Raw genomic sequence first — 16,123 nt, 5'->3', positions numbered from 1 at the left:
ATAAAGGTGGAGAACAGCATTCACTGAAACTTCCTGTGGAAATCCAACCACTCTGCCCAGCTGAACCTGTCTGTGAAGTACAGAGGTGGAGTTCGTGCACTGCCTTCATCTTTGTGGAAAGTCCTTGGCAGAGGCCCACCATGAGATGTAGGATGACTTGATTGAAAGACTTTTGTTTCCACTACAGGAGGAACAATGCAGACCACTTAGGGGAAACCCAAGCCCTCTGTTGCCTGATGCTAATTGCCATTCCTGTCCTTGCAGAATCCAGAGAAACCAACTTTCCTGGAGTGAAAGAAACCAAAACTGGGCAGGAAGCAGAGAGCTGGGAGGATATGGGCAGTAGAGGTTGCTGTAATTTCCAGCCTCACTCAAGGAAGAATGGGTAAAAGTGAAGGATCCCAACTGATCATTTTCATGGCTAAGCCCATTTCATCTCAGCATCCTAATACCTAGGATACCCATGTCTACACCCTCTGAGCCCTTTCAAGGGCAGGCTCCCTGTGACTGAAAGGGTAGGCTCAGCTATACCCTGAACCCTCTCTCTGCCTCCACCTCATCCCCAGCCATCCTCGCACTACACCCCTCAGACTGAAGTGACCTGTGCCCCTCTCCTGGTTTACAGAGAATGAATCCATTTGCTCCCGTCTCTTCTACTCATCAGTACACTTCCCATGGGGCATCTTGATCCACCTGTATGTGGCCAGTAGTCTCCCCAGTCAACAGCGCCCGTTCAACATAGGCTTCCACAGCCTCCCCAGGTACGATGTCCTTGTGGACATCCAGGGTTGTCTCTTTCTTCTACTTCAATCCAGTCAGCTGTCCCCAGGGGACGTGTCCCATGTGAGTCCCCAAGTATCCAAGTAGTAGCAGGGAATCTGGTTAAACAGCCCCACCCCTACAGACTTACCTCCTCCTGAAGCTCTCCCTGCAGGCTTGGACACTCAGCACAGCCTCCTCAATGAGAGAAACAAGTTCAGGACCCAGCAGTGAGCTGGCCGCTCAGGGTCCAACTGCAGCAGCTGGGGCAAGTTTAAAGGTAACAGGAACGGAATGTGGGGCTCAGGCTTCTCTGGTGGGGGAGGGGTGGCAGGAGAGCAGCCCAGGTGGGGGTGGGGAGACATTCTGAGGCTCTTGCAGTAGGGCAGAATCTCAAGTTCTCCTGAATCTGAACTGTGGCAAAACAGCTGATGTGAGCTCCTCAGGCAGTGTTAAAGTATTCTCTGATTTCCAGCACACCGACTGTACTTGGTTCCTCCTTAACATCTGTTGCATATCAATATACCTACTCTTGCTTCCTAGGCCACCCTGCTTCCCACCTGTGGAGGAAGGTAGGCCCCTAGCTACATTCAGTGAAGTACTTTCTCATCAAATTTCAGAACACATGATGTGATCAGTACAGGCTTGCTTAGGGAGAAGAGGAGACCAAGTGTCTGAAAACGTATCAGCGGATCAGTGACAGTTGCAGTGTGTGCACTTCATCCTGAGGGAAGCAGTCTTACACCCCCAAGTACTGTCCACTGCTGAATCTGCATTTCCAAGCAAAGTCTGACTTCTGATCCCCTTTGTTGGAACGCCTCTGTCCATCAAGAACTGATATTAAAGCTTACAGACTAACTCAGAAACCCCCTCCCCAACCTTTTATGGTACTGACAGTGTTTGTTGTTAAATGTATGCTTTTTCTCCTTTTAATGCTTTTCATGGAGTATTGTGACGTGCAAATATTTTTGTATTTCAAAAGTCAAATGGAATACATAGGGATGGGGCTTCCTCCCAACAAAGTATCCTGGTCACTTTTCCCTTCCACAGGAAATTTTTGTGATGTGTACATTTTTATCAAAAAGTATATGGACAGGAGTTTTGTTTTTGAAAATACTTTCAATTAGTTTCTGATAGTTAATTTTACTGGTGTGCAGAATGAGTTTGTGTTACTTGTGGTTACTTTCTTTGGTTTGTAGTACAGGTATTTAGAAAAAGTGAGTCTTTAGCTCATAAATGTTACAGGTACTCCGGATGGTGTGGAGTCTGTACTGGAGTCATTGGGCCTTCCAGCATTCTGCTGATGTGCACCCTGGGAGACCACAGATGATGCCTCAAGTTGTTGGGTTCACGAATCCAGGTGTGACCTGAAAAGAACTGAAGTTCCACGCATCTAGCTGCCTCCTGGCATAGCCCTGGAGTTGAAGTCACCTGGAGAATAAACCAGGGTCTAGGAGCCTCAGTCCTCTGTAGCATGAACCACCCACTTACACTCAACAATGTTTTTATTCTTCATGCAAGTACTGGATCAGGTCTACCAAACGTTCAGAAGATAATATGGCAAAAAACCACCACCACCACCAACAACAACAAAAAAGAAACAAAAACAAAAACAAAAAACAAAAAAACCACTTAGAGGTGTGACCTAAGAAATAAAAACCACCTAGAGGTGTGACTTAAAACATAAACAAGTTTAAGAGCCTTCTCAAAGACTTGTATTTCTATCGTGGGCACCCTTACATGGTGTTCAAACAATAACTTCGTATTGGAGGGTTGATGAAGCCACGTTTTGTACTTAGAAACTTAAGGAATGAGTGTTTCTTTGTTGTGAAATAACGCCTATACTACATGGTATTTTTTACTTTATGTGGTTCAAATTGGCATGTCTTAGGATGGTAAGAAATTTTCAACGAAAGCATTTGCGAATCACTGTTTATTTAAAATTCCCTGTATCATGTAAGTTCCCCAAGCACAGTAAATACCAGAGGAAAAACTCTAAGAACGGAGCTAGGAGCCGGAGTCCCTCAGTGTTTCCAGGTCTAACATTCTTGGCCAGACTGTTCTTCCATGGAACCCAGGCGGGCTGGGAAGAAAGGAGGCAGCGTTTTGGGGAGGCGCGGACAAGTCTCGGAGACCTGCAGTCCGGAGAGGATGCAAGCGCTGACCCCAGTGCAGGAGACCCCGCTCTAGGGTGCAGCCTGGGAAGAGCCCTTCCCTGGGGTGCGCGTGCCAGGGCGGACGTCTGCCCTCTTCCAAACCATCAGGGGTCGTTTCAGACGCGCTAGGTTAATGGAGGGACGGCCACAAAGATTCCAGGACTCGTCTGGTCGCGGAAAAACCGCAAAAATCTTTCTAGACCACATATTGTCTCCCTGCACTCCTATCTTTGGCGCGCGCTCCGCACGCATGCGCACGCCCTCGGGGCGTGCCGGGTTCCCGCCATGCTCAAGTTGCCTTCCAACGTCTCCCAGCATCCGTTGCGGGCGTCCAACCCAGGTGATGCGCAGGCACGAGGAGAGCGCGTGCCCCAGGGAATCGCAGCCATGGCGGCGCCCCGAGAGTCCGTTACTTAGAAGGTAATGGACCCCCAGCCCCAGTCTTGCCGAGCGGTCCTTGCATTTTGTGATCCTTCCCGCTATGCGGTGGGCTCTCCCTTGGTCTGTGCGGCCCAGCGGCCCCAGCGGCCAGCTGGCTGCGGAGCGAGCGAGTGAGCGAGCGAGCGGTTAAACCGCCGAATTTGGTGCCGGTCCTGGTCCTGGCAGGGCGCTCCCCGTGTGCTGACGATGCCTGACCTACGTGAGGGGGCTTTAGTACCGCAGAGGACCCTCCGTGTGTCCCGTCGGTGTCGCCAGCACTCTGAGCAAGGCTGAGGCTGGGGAAGCTCCCTCGGGACGGAAACCCTGATGCAGCCCAACAGGTAGCTCGGGCTGCTGACGGTGCGTGCCGCCCTCAGGTGCATCCTGTTTGACCTATGGACGTGGTGCAGCTGAGGAGAAGTGCAGCACTCAGGTTTAGTGCGGATAGGTGTCAGTGACGTGAGCAGCTTGGCTCAGTTAGTAGTCAGCTGTAGTCCCCAGTCCTGTGTCAAATCACGGTTGCCTTGCCTGCATCTTGTGTGCATGAAATTAACAATAAAGGAAGTTGTACCTTGTATGGTGTGTGACTTCTGTGCTACTCACCTGTTAGATCAGTGCCACTGACTGCACACCGATAAGTGTGTGTGCATGGTTTGGGGGTCAGTGTGTGTATGTGAGCATGTAGGTTTTCTTGTTTATTTGGCCGTGTGAGAATTGTGGGGTGGTTGTATCTGAAAGTGTGTTGTATCTGAAAGTGGGTGTTCCGGTGCCTTTAGGAATTCAGGGAACGTGTTTGATATTGTCTTTATTTAGGGTGTTTTTTGTTTCAAGCAAACAAAAGATCGTTTTCTTAGAGCAAAATTGTGCGTTTCAAGGACTACTTAGTACTATAGTTAGCTTTATCAAGTAGATGTACATGCCTGTGGCTTCTGAATCCAGTTTCCTGTAAATGCATACTCTGAGAGCTTAGATATAGAGTCATGAGAATAGCTGTTGATTGGTAAGGGTAGGCCCAGCAGCTTCACTTGGGTATGGTGAACCTAAGCAATAAACTTCATTTGTTTTAAAAGATTGATTTATTTACTTGTAAGTCAGAGTTACACAGAGAGAGCAGAGGCAGAGAGACTGAGGTCTTCCATCCGCTGGTTCACTCCCCAATTGGTCACAATGGCCGGGGCTGCGCCTATCCAAAGCCAGGAGCTCTTTCAGGTCTCCCACGTAGGTGCAGGGGCCCAAGGACTTGGGCAATCTTCCACTGATTTCCCAGGCCACCGCAGAGAGCTGGATTGGAATGGAGCAGCCAGGACTCAAACCAGTGCCCATATGGGATGCTGGCACTGCAGGCAGCGGCTTTACCTGATATGCAGAGCGCTGGCCTCTAACCTTCATATTTAAGAGAAGAATGGATCGTTAGCAGACCACATGGGGTCCTGTCCACTTGTGATTTTGCTAATCATGTGGAGCCCAATGTCTCAAGTTTTGTAGACCCAGTTTCCTGGTTCATGTGTGTGGAGCATCTCCTTGGTAGGTGAAGGTAGATTTGTATTTGCAGATCAGTTTGTTGGGTAGCTAGGTCCAGGTGTTTGTCTCCAATAAAAGAAGATTCAAGATCAGACAAAAGGTCAGCAGAGAAGCATGGTTCTTTACAGGATATGTAAAAGTGCACACTCAAGAGGGGTTCAGGTGTGCTCAAGCTAGTGCTGCACTCAGGTTTGGGCCATCTCTTTACACAATGAAGAAAGTTAGAGCGTGGAGTCTGTAGCAGGGCTGTTTGACAATTCACAGGGACCCAGTTTGGGGCATGGATTGAGTACTGGCCATATCCTGCTGTCTGAGACCCTCATGTGGTCATTCTTAGAAGAAGAGTGGTTTTCTCTTGCTATATGGTGTATCGCTTTAGTTTTCTCCATCTTATGAGGGCCCTGCTTGCTTTTATATGACTTTTAGAAATACATTCCCCAATGCTCTAATTTCTTTATGTCCTTGTGGTATTTTGTGATTCCCCCACTGGGGTTGTCCTTGGCACTGATCTCCCAACCACGCTCGAGGACTAGTAATTTGTTTGATTAGCATGCCTATTGAGCTTCCTCCAAGGACTTTGCTAGCCCAGCTCACGTTTCCACTACTGTCAGAAGGTGGGCATTCTAGTTTCAACAAATCCCCATTATTCATGAATGGAATTCTTTAGGCTTTCCTCTTGTGCCTTCCAGTTATACAGCCCAGAGGTGATATATGGTATGTGCAGGTATGTCAGCCCCCATTTGGAACCTGACAGATGGGAAACACAGATGCCCAGCCCAGGTTGATGTCTGATCTGATGCTCAGTGATGCTGGGAGGATGTGCATACAGTGCCAGTCATGCTGGGTGGGTCTCTCTGATGGATTACTAACTTCAGGAACCTAGGTTTCAGCCTGAGGGATTGCTGCTGGAGTCTAGAGCTTGTCCTCTTTCTTGTAACCCTTACAGGTTTAAAGAAATCCTGTTTGAATCTGTTCACCTCCATCGCCACCCCCACCTTACGGAACTTCCAGAAGACCTAGACATTGTTTCTGTTCTTCCTGGGAAGTTGTTACTAGGAAAGCTCACCAATCTGCACATCCCACTGAGGTGAGGATGGTCCCAACAGAGGATGTTTGCCAAAGACCAGCTGTGGTGCTCCAGGATGCAGGGTGGGGGAAAGTTTCTGTTACTCAGTAGGCACAGAAAACTGACAAATCTAGAAGCCATTAGAAATGTACAAAGAGTAATAAAATGCCAGCCATGACACCACAAAGCAGTGTAATAGACAAAGCAAGACATTGGAATTTTTATCAGTGCTAATACATGAAATTTGCAATTTTTATCTGCTTGCTGGTGAGATCGTTAAACCTGGATGAAATGATGCACAAATGCTGAACAGGGGATGACAGGGTCAGAGGATTCTTGAACTGCTTGGTTCTTGATCCTAATCTAGAGCAACACAGAGTCGCTCAGAGATCTCAGATGGCTGCTTTTATGACTCCTGATCTCCAAGGGGTCCCTGGGAAGAGGAGATCTCTTTGTGCTCCAAAGGCCCCTCCAGCATGCAGCAGTGGGGAATAAGAGGGCCCTGCCTATGTGAGTGTGTGCATCTTACTACTCTGTATGTATAGACCCCACTCTTACTGCTCTGTTGCCACTTGGACTGTTGGTGGTGGGCAGGCTGTCTCTGAGCACAGTGATGCAAGATATGCCTTCCATGGGGGCGTCCTTTGGAAAACAAATTGTTGTTGGGGAGCAGTTCCAGAATTTCTACCCCTGCTCCTGTTGCCCCTCTTGCCTAACCCTGCATGCTTGCTTCCAACATGTATGACCCGAGATATGTGTGCATTAAGAATATTTGGGTGACAGTGGGTGTGTGCCTTAGAGACCAAGCTAATCATCAAAGCTGCATCCAAGGCTGGGTGCACTTGTGTGTGAGCATGGATCCTTCTCATTCTGAGTCACTGCTTTGCTCCTAGGTAGGTTGGTTCATCTTTAAGGGTCAAAGATTCAAATACATGTGGATTTTCATCACTTCCTTATGTGGACAAATTCAAGAGTGTGCCATTGACAGTTGGGCAATCTGTTAGCATGTTTGTGTTCCAGGAATCTGTTCTCAGACGGGGTGTCCTAATGGACTGAGGCCATGCAGAGCAGAATTTATCCAGGAGTTGTCCACATAGTGTGCAGCGGTCCTAGACTTGTGAGATTTTCTAGAGAGGAGGTCAGATGGGCCGTCCCTTGACTCTAACACGGACACCCTGGCAGTGAGCTAGGCAGCTTCAGGCTCTGCTTGCTTCTCTAGGGAGCACAGATGGTGCACAAGGACACCTTTCCCCAGGGGCTAGGTCTTGAGACTGACCTGCTAACATCTGCCCCACTCCAGGTTGTGTGTACTTTAGGCATCAGGCAACTCAACTTAGTGACCACTTCTTAGCCACCTGTCTCCACAGAAACCTGAGAGTCCCCTAAGCTCGGAAGAGCCTCTCCTGGGTCCCTAATGCTAAGGTATGAAGTTGCTTCTGTGTGTCAGCGGGTCGTGTTTTCCAGAAATACTCTTCCTTGGAAAGCTCAACTCAGTTTGAAGTTTGTATCGCTAGGTGGCAGGAGTCATTAACTTTCTTCAGTCCAGTTGATCAGGTGAGCGCCAGCTGAGGCTACGGTGTCTCTGACTTCCCAGGAGCCTGCTTTAGATTTTGTGCCTGGCTCTGATTCTGAGTGTGCTCCTCATCAGGATCAGGATGGAGATGTATTCCAACTTTGTCCCAGTGTGGAGAGGTCACAGAATCAGGGCACGAACACAGGACACTTCCCTTCCTTCCTTCCCTAACTGTCCTCCTGTGCCTCAAGTCGAAGGGAGCACTGGGAGACATCAGCATGGGCTCAGTGGTCCATGTCCTTCCCACAGGGCAAGACCCCCCTGTCCTTGGAGCAGTAATTCATGAGGACCCCATATGAGAAGTGGAATGTGTAAGGAAGCCTGGACTTTTCAGTTGAGTACTCCAGAAATATAATCAGCTGTGGTGGCCGATGCCCTGGAGGAAGCCCAGGGATCAGGCCTGTCCCGTTTGGGAACTGTCAGTGGGTGCTGGGGTGTCCTGCCTGTGCGAAGAAGGCTGAGATGATGACAGCTGCACTGGACCAGGCCTGGCTTGTTGCGTCATTCCCCTGGGTGGCTCCTGACTTCTTTCCAGTGGAGGCAGCAGAGGCGTCACATGCTGTATGAATGGTCTCCACTGTGTTGGACCCCAGGAATTTTCTTCAAGGGGAAACCTGCCCCAGGTGAAGATACTGGCTCCTGAGCTGGATTGTGGGGTGAAAACCTGGAGGCCCCAGTGTCAGCCATGTGACCTTGGTGAGCTGAGCAAACCTCTGAATCCGTGTGTCCTATAGAACAGGATAATAATCTTATATCCACAGGTTGTGATAATTGCAGTCCATCTATCTAAAGCACTTGGAGCAGTGAATATTGCAAGAACCTGTCCGAATGTTAGGCATTCTGACTCCTAGTCCTACCAGATGGCACTTCCCATTCCCCTAGTGCAGATGTCATTTCTCCCTGCTCCTCCTCCAAAAGCAGGGAAATAGCACTTCTTCTTATTAGGAGAGGTGAGCATCATGGGCCCCCTGCTGTTTCTCCTAAGAACCCATCATTAAACTGCCTCAGTGCAAACTGAGTCCTTAAAATATTTCTGGTGCAGGGTGCAAACCTGCAGCATGGGAGCAGGTCTAGGTAGTAATATGAGAGTGCGCCAGAACACCCATCACAGTGTCTGCACGAAGCATGTATTAATGCATGAAGGAGCAAGAGAGAGATCTCTCATTCACTGGTTCATTCCCCACATACCAATAAGTCAGGGGTGGGGCAGGCTCAAACAGGAGCTAAAAACTCAGTCTTGGTATCTCATGTGAGTGTCAGAGGTGCAAGTACTTTAGACATCAGTTACTGTCTCCTAGTGTGTGCATTAACAGGAAGCTGAAATCAGGAGTGTAGCTAGAACTTGCACAATCCAATGTGGGACTCAGGTGACTCAAAAGGAGTCTGAACCAATATTCCAAACACCCAACTCTAAACATTTTATTTTTCAAAAAATACTAACATACTTTTCCTCCTTATAAATGATGGATATCAATCAAGCTAACTTTGAGATTTTGTTGTGAATTTGGGGAAGCTCAAGGTATCTTCTTTGTATAAAAGAACACTTTCCTTCTGGGTTTACTTCTAAGCAGTATTGCTCAATGACTGGGTGAATACATACCTTATTTGCCAGTTTTAGAGACAGAAGAAGATCCTAGAATCTTAGTCACTATATTAGAGTTTTTCTGTGAAACAATGGGTAGGATGTACACAGAGTTCTGTTTTAAGTAATGGGCTCATGTGATTAAGGAGGCTGGCAGGTTCAACATTGGCAGGGTAATATGGTAGGCAGGAAGCCTGGGAAAGGGTCAGTGTTAAAATTCAAATCCAAAGGCCATTTGCAGGATGAATTCCATCTTGTCCAGGAGAGGTCAGTCCTTGTACTATAAAGGTTATCAAGTGATTGGATGAGGCCCACCACATGGAGGGCTGTATGCTCTACTCAAAGCCCATTCATTGTAATATTCACTTTATCCAGTAAAATATTTTTAAAGAAACATCAAGTATAAAGTATTTGAGCACTGTGGCCCTCCAATTTGCCACATACCAGTAACTATTATGAGGGGGCAGGTGATGGGCCACTTATGTGGAAGATCTAGTTTAAATTCCTGGTTCTCAGCCTTGGCCCCAGCCTAGTTCTGGTCATTCTAGGCTTTTAGGCTGTGAACCAATGAATGGGAGGTGATCTCCTTCTCTGTCTCTCTTTCTCTCTCTCTCTGTCTCTCTGCTTGAAAGTAAGTAATTTTTTTAAAAAAAATTCAATAATTATCATTGTGAGTACCAATGTGCAGTGTATACTCCTATATTCTGAAAGTCATTGCAAATTAAAATTAGAAGATGCTGGGCCAGTGCCATGGTGCAGTGGGTTAATCCTCTGCCTGCAGCGCCAGCATCCTATATGTGCGATGGTTCTAGTCCTGGCTGCTCCTCTTCTGATCCAGCTCTCTGCTGTGGCCTGGGAAAGCAGTAAAAGATGGCCCAAGTGTTTGGGCCCCTGCACCCGCATGGGAGACCCAGAGGAAGCATTTGGCTCCTGGCTTTGGATCGGCACAGCTCCAGCCATTGCAGCCATCTGGGGAATGAACCAATGGAGGGAAGACCTTTCTCTCTGTCTCTCCCTCTCACTTTCTGTAACTCTACTCCTCATATACAGAAAGAAAATCTTTAAAAAATTTAAATTAAAAGACTATGGCAAATAATTTTGAAACATATTCTATGCAAATTCATCTTCCTTGGATGCTTGTTAATGCACCGGGTATTCTGAGAAATTTTGTTAAACATGTTTGGAAAACTCTGAATATTTAAATCACTTTGGGTAACATCAATTAACAATGGTTGGACTTCTCATTCTCTAAACACTGTTATATCTCCTATGGAATATGGCAGAGCTATTTTCTACTCTAAAACCAAAGGTATACATTTCATTCACCATGATTCTTTTATTTCCAGAAAACAATTTTTTATTTATTTACAAAGAGTAATTGAACATATTTATGGAGTACAATGTAATACTTTGGTATGCATATATTTTAATGATCATATTAGGATAATCAGCATCTGTTGCTTCATATATTCAAGATTTCTTTGTAGTGTGTACATTCAGAAGTCCTTCTTCTAGCTATTTAGGAAAGTACAATATGATATGGTTAACTGTTATTACTCTGCTGTGCAATTGAATACCAACAGACTTGATTTTACAGTAAGAAAAAATTACTTTTTAATTAAATGAAATTAAACCTTTATGAGATTAGACTTAACTGTATATATATTTTTTTCTTTAAAATTTTTTTAACTTTTATTTATTTATTTTTTAATTTTTTATTTAGTAAAAATAAATTTCCAACATACAGTTTATGGATTACAATGGCTTCCCCCTACCACAATTTCCCTCCCCCTCACACCGCTCCCATCTCCCGCTCCCTCTCCCATTCCATTCACATCAAGATCCATTTTCAATTATCTTTATATACAGAAGATTGATTTAGTATATATTAAGTAAAGATTTCATCAGTTTGCACCTACACAGAAACACAAAGTGTAGAATACTGTTTCAGTACTAGTTATAGCATTACTTCACATTGGACCCTAATTTAAGGACAGATCCCACATGAGAAGTAAGTACACAGTGACTCCTGTTGTTGACTTAACAATTTGACACTCTTGTTCATGGCATCAGTAATCTCCCTAGGCTCTAGTCATGAGTTTCCAAGGCTATGGAAGCCTTTAGAGTTTGCCAACTTTGATCTTATTCCGATAGGGTCATAGTCAAAGTGGAAGTTCTCTCCTCCCTTCAAAGAAAGGTACCTCCTTCTTTGATGGCCTGGTTCTTTCCACTGGGATCTCACTCGCAGAGATCTTTCATTTCGGTTGTCTTCTTCTTCTTCTTTTTTTGTTTTGCCACAGTGTCTTGGCTTTCCATGCCTACGATACTCTCATGGGCTCTTCAGCCAGATCTGAATGCCTTAAGGGCTGATTCTGAGGCCAGAGTGCTGTTTAGGACATCTGACATTCTATGAGTCTGCTGTTTATCCCGCTTCCCATGTTGGATCTTTCTCTCCCTTTTTGATTCTATCAGTTAGTATTAGCAGGCATTAGTCTTGTTTGTGTGATCCCTTTGACTCTTAGAGCTATCAGTGTGATCAATTGTGAACTGAAATTGATCACTTGGACTAGTGAGATGGCATTGGTACATGCCACCCTGATGGGATTGTATTGGAATCCCCTGGCACATTTCTAACTCCACCATTTGGGTCAAGTCCAATTGAGCATGTCCCAAATTGTACATCTTCTCTGTCTCTTATTCCCACTCTAATATTTAACAGGGATCATTTTTCAGTTAAGCTTTAAACACCTAAGAATAACTGTGTGTTAATTACAGAGTTCAACCAATAGTACTAGAACAAAACAGAGAAAAAAATACTAAAATGGATGAAGTATTACATTGTACATCAGCAGTCAGCACAAGAGCTGACCAAGTCACTGTTCCTCATAGTGTCCATTTCACTTCAAAAGGTTTCCCCTTTGGAGCTCAGTTATTTGTCGCCAATCAGGGAGAATATATGATATTTGTCCCTTTGGGACTGGCTTAATTCACTCAGCATGATGTTTTCCAGATTGCTCCATCTTGTTGCAAATGACCGGGTTTCATTGTTTTTGATTGCTGTATAGTATTCTATAGAGTACAAGTCCCATAATTTCTTTATCCAGTCTACTGTTGATGGGCATTTGGGTTGATTCCAGGTCTTAGCTATTGTAAACTGAGCTGCAATAAACATTAAGTTGCAGATGGCTTTTTTATTTGCCAAATTAATTTCCTTTGGGTAAATTCCAAGGAGTGGGATGGCTGGGTTGTATGGTAGGGTTATGTTCAGGTTTCTGAGGAATCTCCAGACTGACTTCCATAGTGGCTTAACCAGTTTGCATTCCCACCAACAGTGGGTTAGTGTCCCTTTTTCCCCACATCCTCTCCAGCATCTATTGTTGGTAGATTTCTGAATGTGTGCCATTCTCACTGGGGTGAGGTGGAACCTCATTGTGGTTTTGATTTGCATTTCCCTGATTGCTAGTGATCTTGAACATTTCTTCATGTGTCTGTTGGCCATTTGGATGTCCTCTTTTGAAAAATGTCTTTTGAGGTCCTTGGCCCATCTCTTAAGTGGGTTGTTTGTTTTGATGTTGTTGAGTTTCTTGAGTTCTTTATAGATTCTGGTTATCAACCCTTTATCTGTAGCATAGTTTGCGAATTTTTTCCCATTCTGTTGGTTGCCTCTTCACTCTCCTGACTGTTTCTTTTGCAGTACAGAAACTTCTCAGTTTGATGCAATCCCAATAGTTAATTTTGGCTTTGACTGCCTGAGCCTGCCGGGTCTTTTCTAGGAAGTCTTTGCTGGTCTCAATATCTCGCAGGGTTTCTCCAATGCTCTCTAATAATTTGGTGGTGTCAGGTCGTAGATTTAAGTCTTTAATCCACGTTGAATGAATTTTTGTGTAATGTGAAAGGTAGGGGTCTTGCTTCTTGATTCTGCACGTGGAAATCCAATTTTCCCAGCACCATTTATTGAATAGACTGTCCTTACTCCAGATATTGGTTTTGGATCCTTGATCAAATATGAGTTGGCTGTAGATGTTTGGATTGATTTCTGGTGTTTCTATTCTGTTCCATTGGTCTACCCATCTGTTTCTGTACCAGTACCATGCTGTTTTGATAACAACTGCCCTATAGTATGTCCTGAAATCTGGTATTGTGATGCCTCTGGCCTTGTTTTTACTGTACAAGATTGCTTTAGCAATTCAAGTTTTCCTGTGGCTCCATAAGAATTTCAGCATCATTTTTTTTCAGATCTGAGAAGAATGTCTTCGGTATTTTGATTGGTATTGCATTGAATCTGTAAATTGCTTTTGGGAGAATGGACATTTTGATGATATTGATTCTTCCAACCCATGAGCATGGAAGATTTCTCCATTTTTTGGTATCCTCTTCTATTTCTTTCTTTAAGGTTTTGTAATTTTCATCGAAGAGATCTTTAATGTCCTTGGTTAAGTTTATTCCAAGGTATTTGATTGTTTTTGTAGCTATTGTGAATGGGATTGATCTTAGAAGTTCTTCCTCAGCCATGGCATTGCCTGTGTATACAAAGGCTGTTGATTTTTGTGCATTGATTTTATATCCTGATATTTGCCAAACTCTTCGATGAATTCCAGTAGTCTCTTAGTAGAGTTCTTTGGGTCCCCTAAATAAAGAATCATATCATCTGCAAAGAAGGATAGTTTGAGTTCTTCCTTCCCAATTTGTATCCCTTTAATTTCTTTTTCTTGCCTAATAGCTCTGGCTAAAACTTCGAGAACTATATTGAATAACAGTGGTGAGAGTGGGCATCCCTGTCTGGTACCAGATTTCAGTGGAAATGCTTCCAACTTTTCCCCATTGAATAGGATGCTTGCCATGGGTTTTTCATATATTGCTTTGATTGTATTGAGAAATGTTCCTTTTATACCCAGTTTGCTTAGGGTTTTCATCATGAAAGGGTGTTGTATTTTATCAAATGCTTTCTCTGCGTCTATTGAGAGAATCATATGGTTTTTCTTCTGCAGTCTGTTAATGTGGTGTATTCTGTTGATTGTTTTGTGAACATTGAACCATCCCTGCATACCAGGGATAAATCCCACTTGGTCTGGGTGGATGATCTTTCTGATGTGTTGTTGTATTCTATTGGCCAGAATTTTATTGAGTATTTTTGCATCTATGTTCATCAGGGATATTGGTCTGTAATTCTCTTTCAATGCTGCATCTTTCTCTGGCTTAGGGATTAAGGTGATGCTGGCTTCATAGAAAGAATTTGAGAGGATTACATATTTTTTGATTGCTCTGAATAGTTTGAGAAGAAATGGAGTTAATTCTTTTTTAAATGTCTTGTAGAATTCAGCAGTGAATCCATCTGGTCCTGGGCTTTTCTTTGTTAGGAGGGCCTTTATTACTGTTTCAATTTCTGTCTCAGTTATTGGCCTATTTAGGTTTTCTATGTCTTCCTGGTTCAATTTAGTTAGATTGCATGTGTCCAGGAATCTGCCCATTTCTGATAGATTTCCCTGTTTGTTGGCATACAACTCTTTGTAATAATTTCTGATGATTCTTTTTATTTCTGTGGTGTCTGTTGTTACATTTCCTTTTTCATCTCTGATTTTTATTGATTTGGGTCCTTTCTTTTTTTTAGTTAGTTGAGCCAATGGTGTGTCAATTTTATTTATTTTTTCAAAAAAACAGCTCTCCGCTTGCCTGATTTTTTGCAATTTTTTTTGGATTCAATTCTGTTGATTTCTTCTCTGATTTTAATTATTTCTCTTCTCCTACTAGATTTGGGTCTGGTTTGCTGCAGTTTTTCTAGATCCTTGAGATGTGCTGAAAGCTCATTTATTTGGTGCCTTTCCAATTTCTTGATATAGGCACCTATTGATATAAACTTTCCTCTCAACACTGCTTTTGCCGTATCCCATAAGTTTTGATATGTTGTGCTGTTATCCTCATTTACTTCCATAACATTTTTTATTTCTCTTTTGATTTCTTCTATGACCCATTGTTCATTCAGGAGCATGTTGTTCAGTATCCATGTGTTTGCATACTTTCTAGGGATTTCTGAGTTGCTGATTTCCACCTTCATTCCTTTGTGGTCTGAGAAGCTGCATGGTATGATTCTAAATCTTTTAAATTTGCTGAGATTTGCTTTATGGCCTAGTATGTGGTCAATCCTAGAGAAGGTTCCATGCACTGCTGAGAAGAATGTAAAATCTTTAGATGTAGGATTGAAAGTTCTGTAGATATCTGTCAGATCCATTTGGGCAATAGTATCAATTAAATCTGCTGTTTCTTTGTTGATCTTCTGTCCAGATGATCTGTCTCTTTCTGAGAGTGGAGTATTGAAGTCTCCCAGTACGATTGTATTGGGATCTAAGTCTCCCTTTAAGTCCCTTAACATCTTTTAAATAAACTGGTGCCCTGTAATTAGGCTCGTATACATTTATAATAGTTACATCTTCCTGTTGAATTGAACCCTTAATCATTATATAGTGCCCCTCTTTGTCTCTCTTAACAGATTTTGTGTTAAAGTTTATTTTGTCTGATATTAATATGGCTACACCTGCTTTTCTTTGGTTTCTGTTGGTGTGGAATATCTTTTTCCAACCTTTCACTTTCAGTCTGTATGCTTCTATGTTGGAAAGATGTGTTTCTTGTAGGCAGCAAATAGATGGGTTTTGTTCCTTAATCCACTCAGCCAGTCTTTGCCTTTTAAGTTTAGATTTCAATCCATTAGCATTCAATGTGACTATGGATAGGTAGTAACTTTGCCCTGCCATTTTCCCAAAGATATTTTTAGTATATGCTTTGAGTTTTCTATGATCTTTTACTGGTAAGTTTTCTTCCTTTACCTTCTTTCATATTGATGACCATGATTCTGTGTTTCTGTGTGTAACACATCTTTAAGCATCTTTTGCAGGGCTGGACGAGTGGCGACAAATTCTTTCAATTTCTGTTTGCTGTGAAAGGTCTTTATTTCACCTTCATTCACAAATGAGAGCTTTGCAGGGTATAATATTCTGGGCTGGCAGTTTTTCTCTCTTAGCACTTGGGCTATGTCTCGCCTTTCCCTCCTAGCC

At 43.8% G+C, this 16,123-nt stretch overlaps 1 pseudogene; it reads left to right on the top strand.

The window, feature by feature from the left end:
* The window catches only part of LOC133754733 (F-box/WD repeat-containing protein 12-like), a 177,697-nt pseudogene that overhangs the window by 120,903 nt on the left and 40,671 nt on the right, over positions 1–16,123 (top strand).

Source organism: Lepus europaeus, unplaced genomic scaffold (assembly GCF_033115175.1).
Source record: "Lepus europaeus isolate LE1 unplaced genomic scaffold, mLepTim1.pri SCAFFOLD_29, whole genome shotgun sequence".
In the NCBI taxonomy this organism is placed as follows: domain Eukaryota; kingdom Metazoa; phylum Chordata; class Mammalia; order Lagomorpha; family Leporidae; genus Lepus; species Lepus europaeus.
The sequence above is the reverse complement of the archived record's forward strand: the minus strand, read 5'-3'. Positions and strand labels throughout refer to the sequence as shown.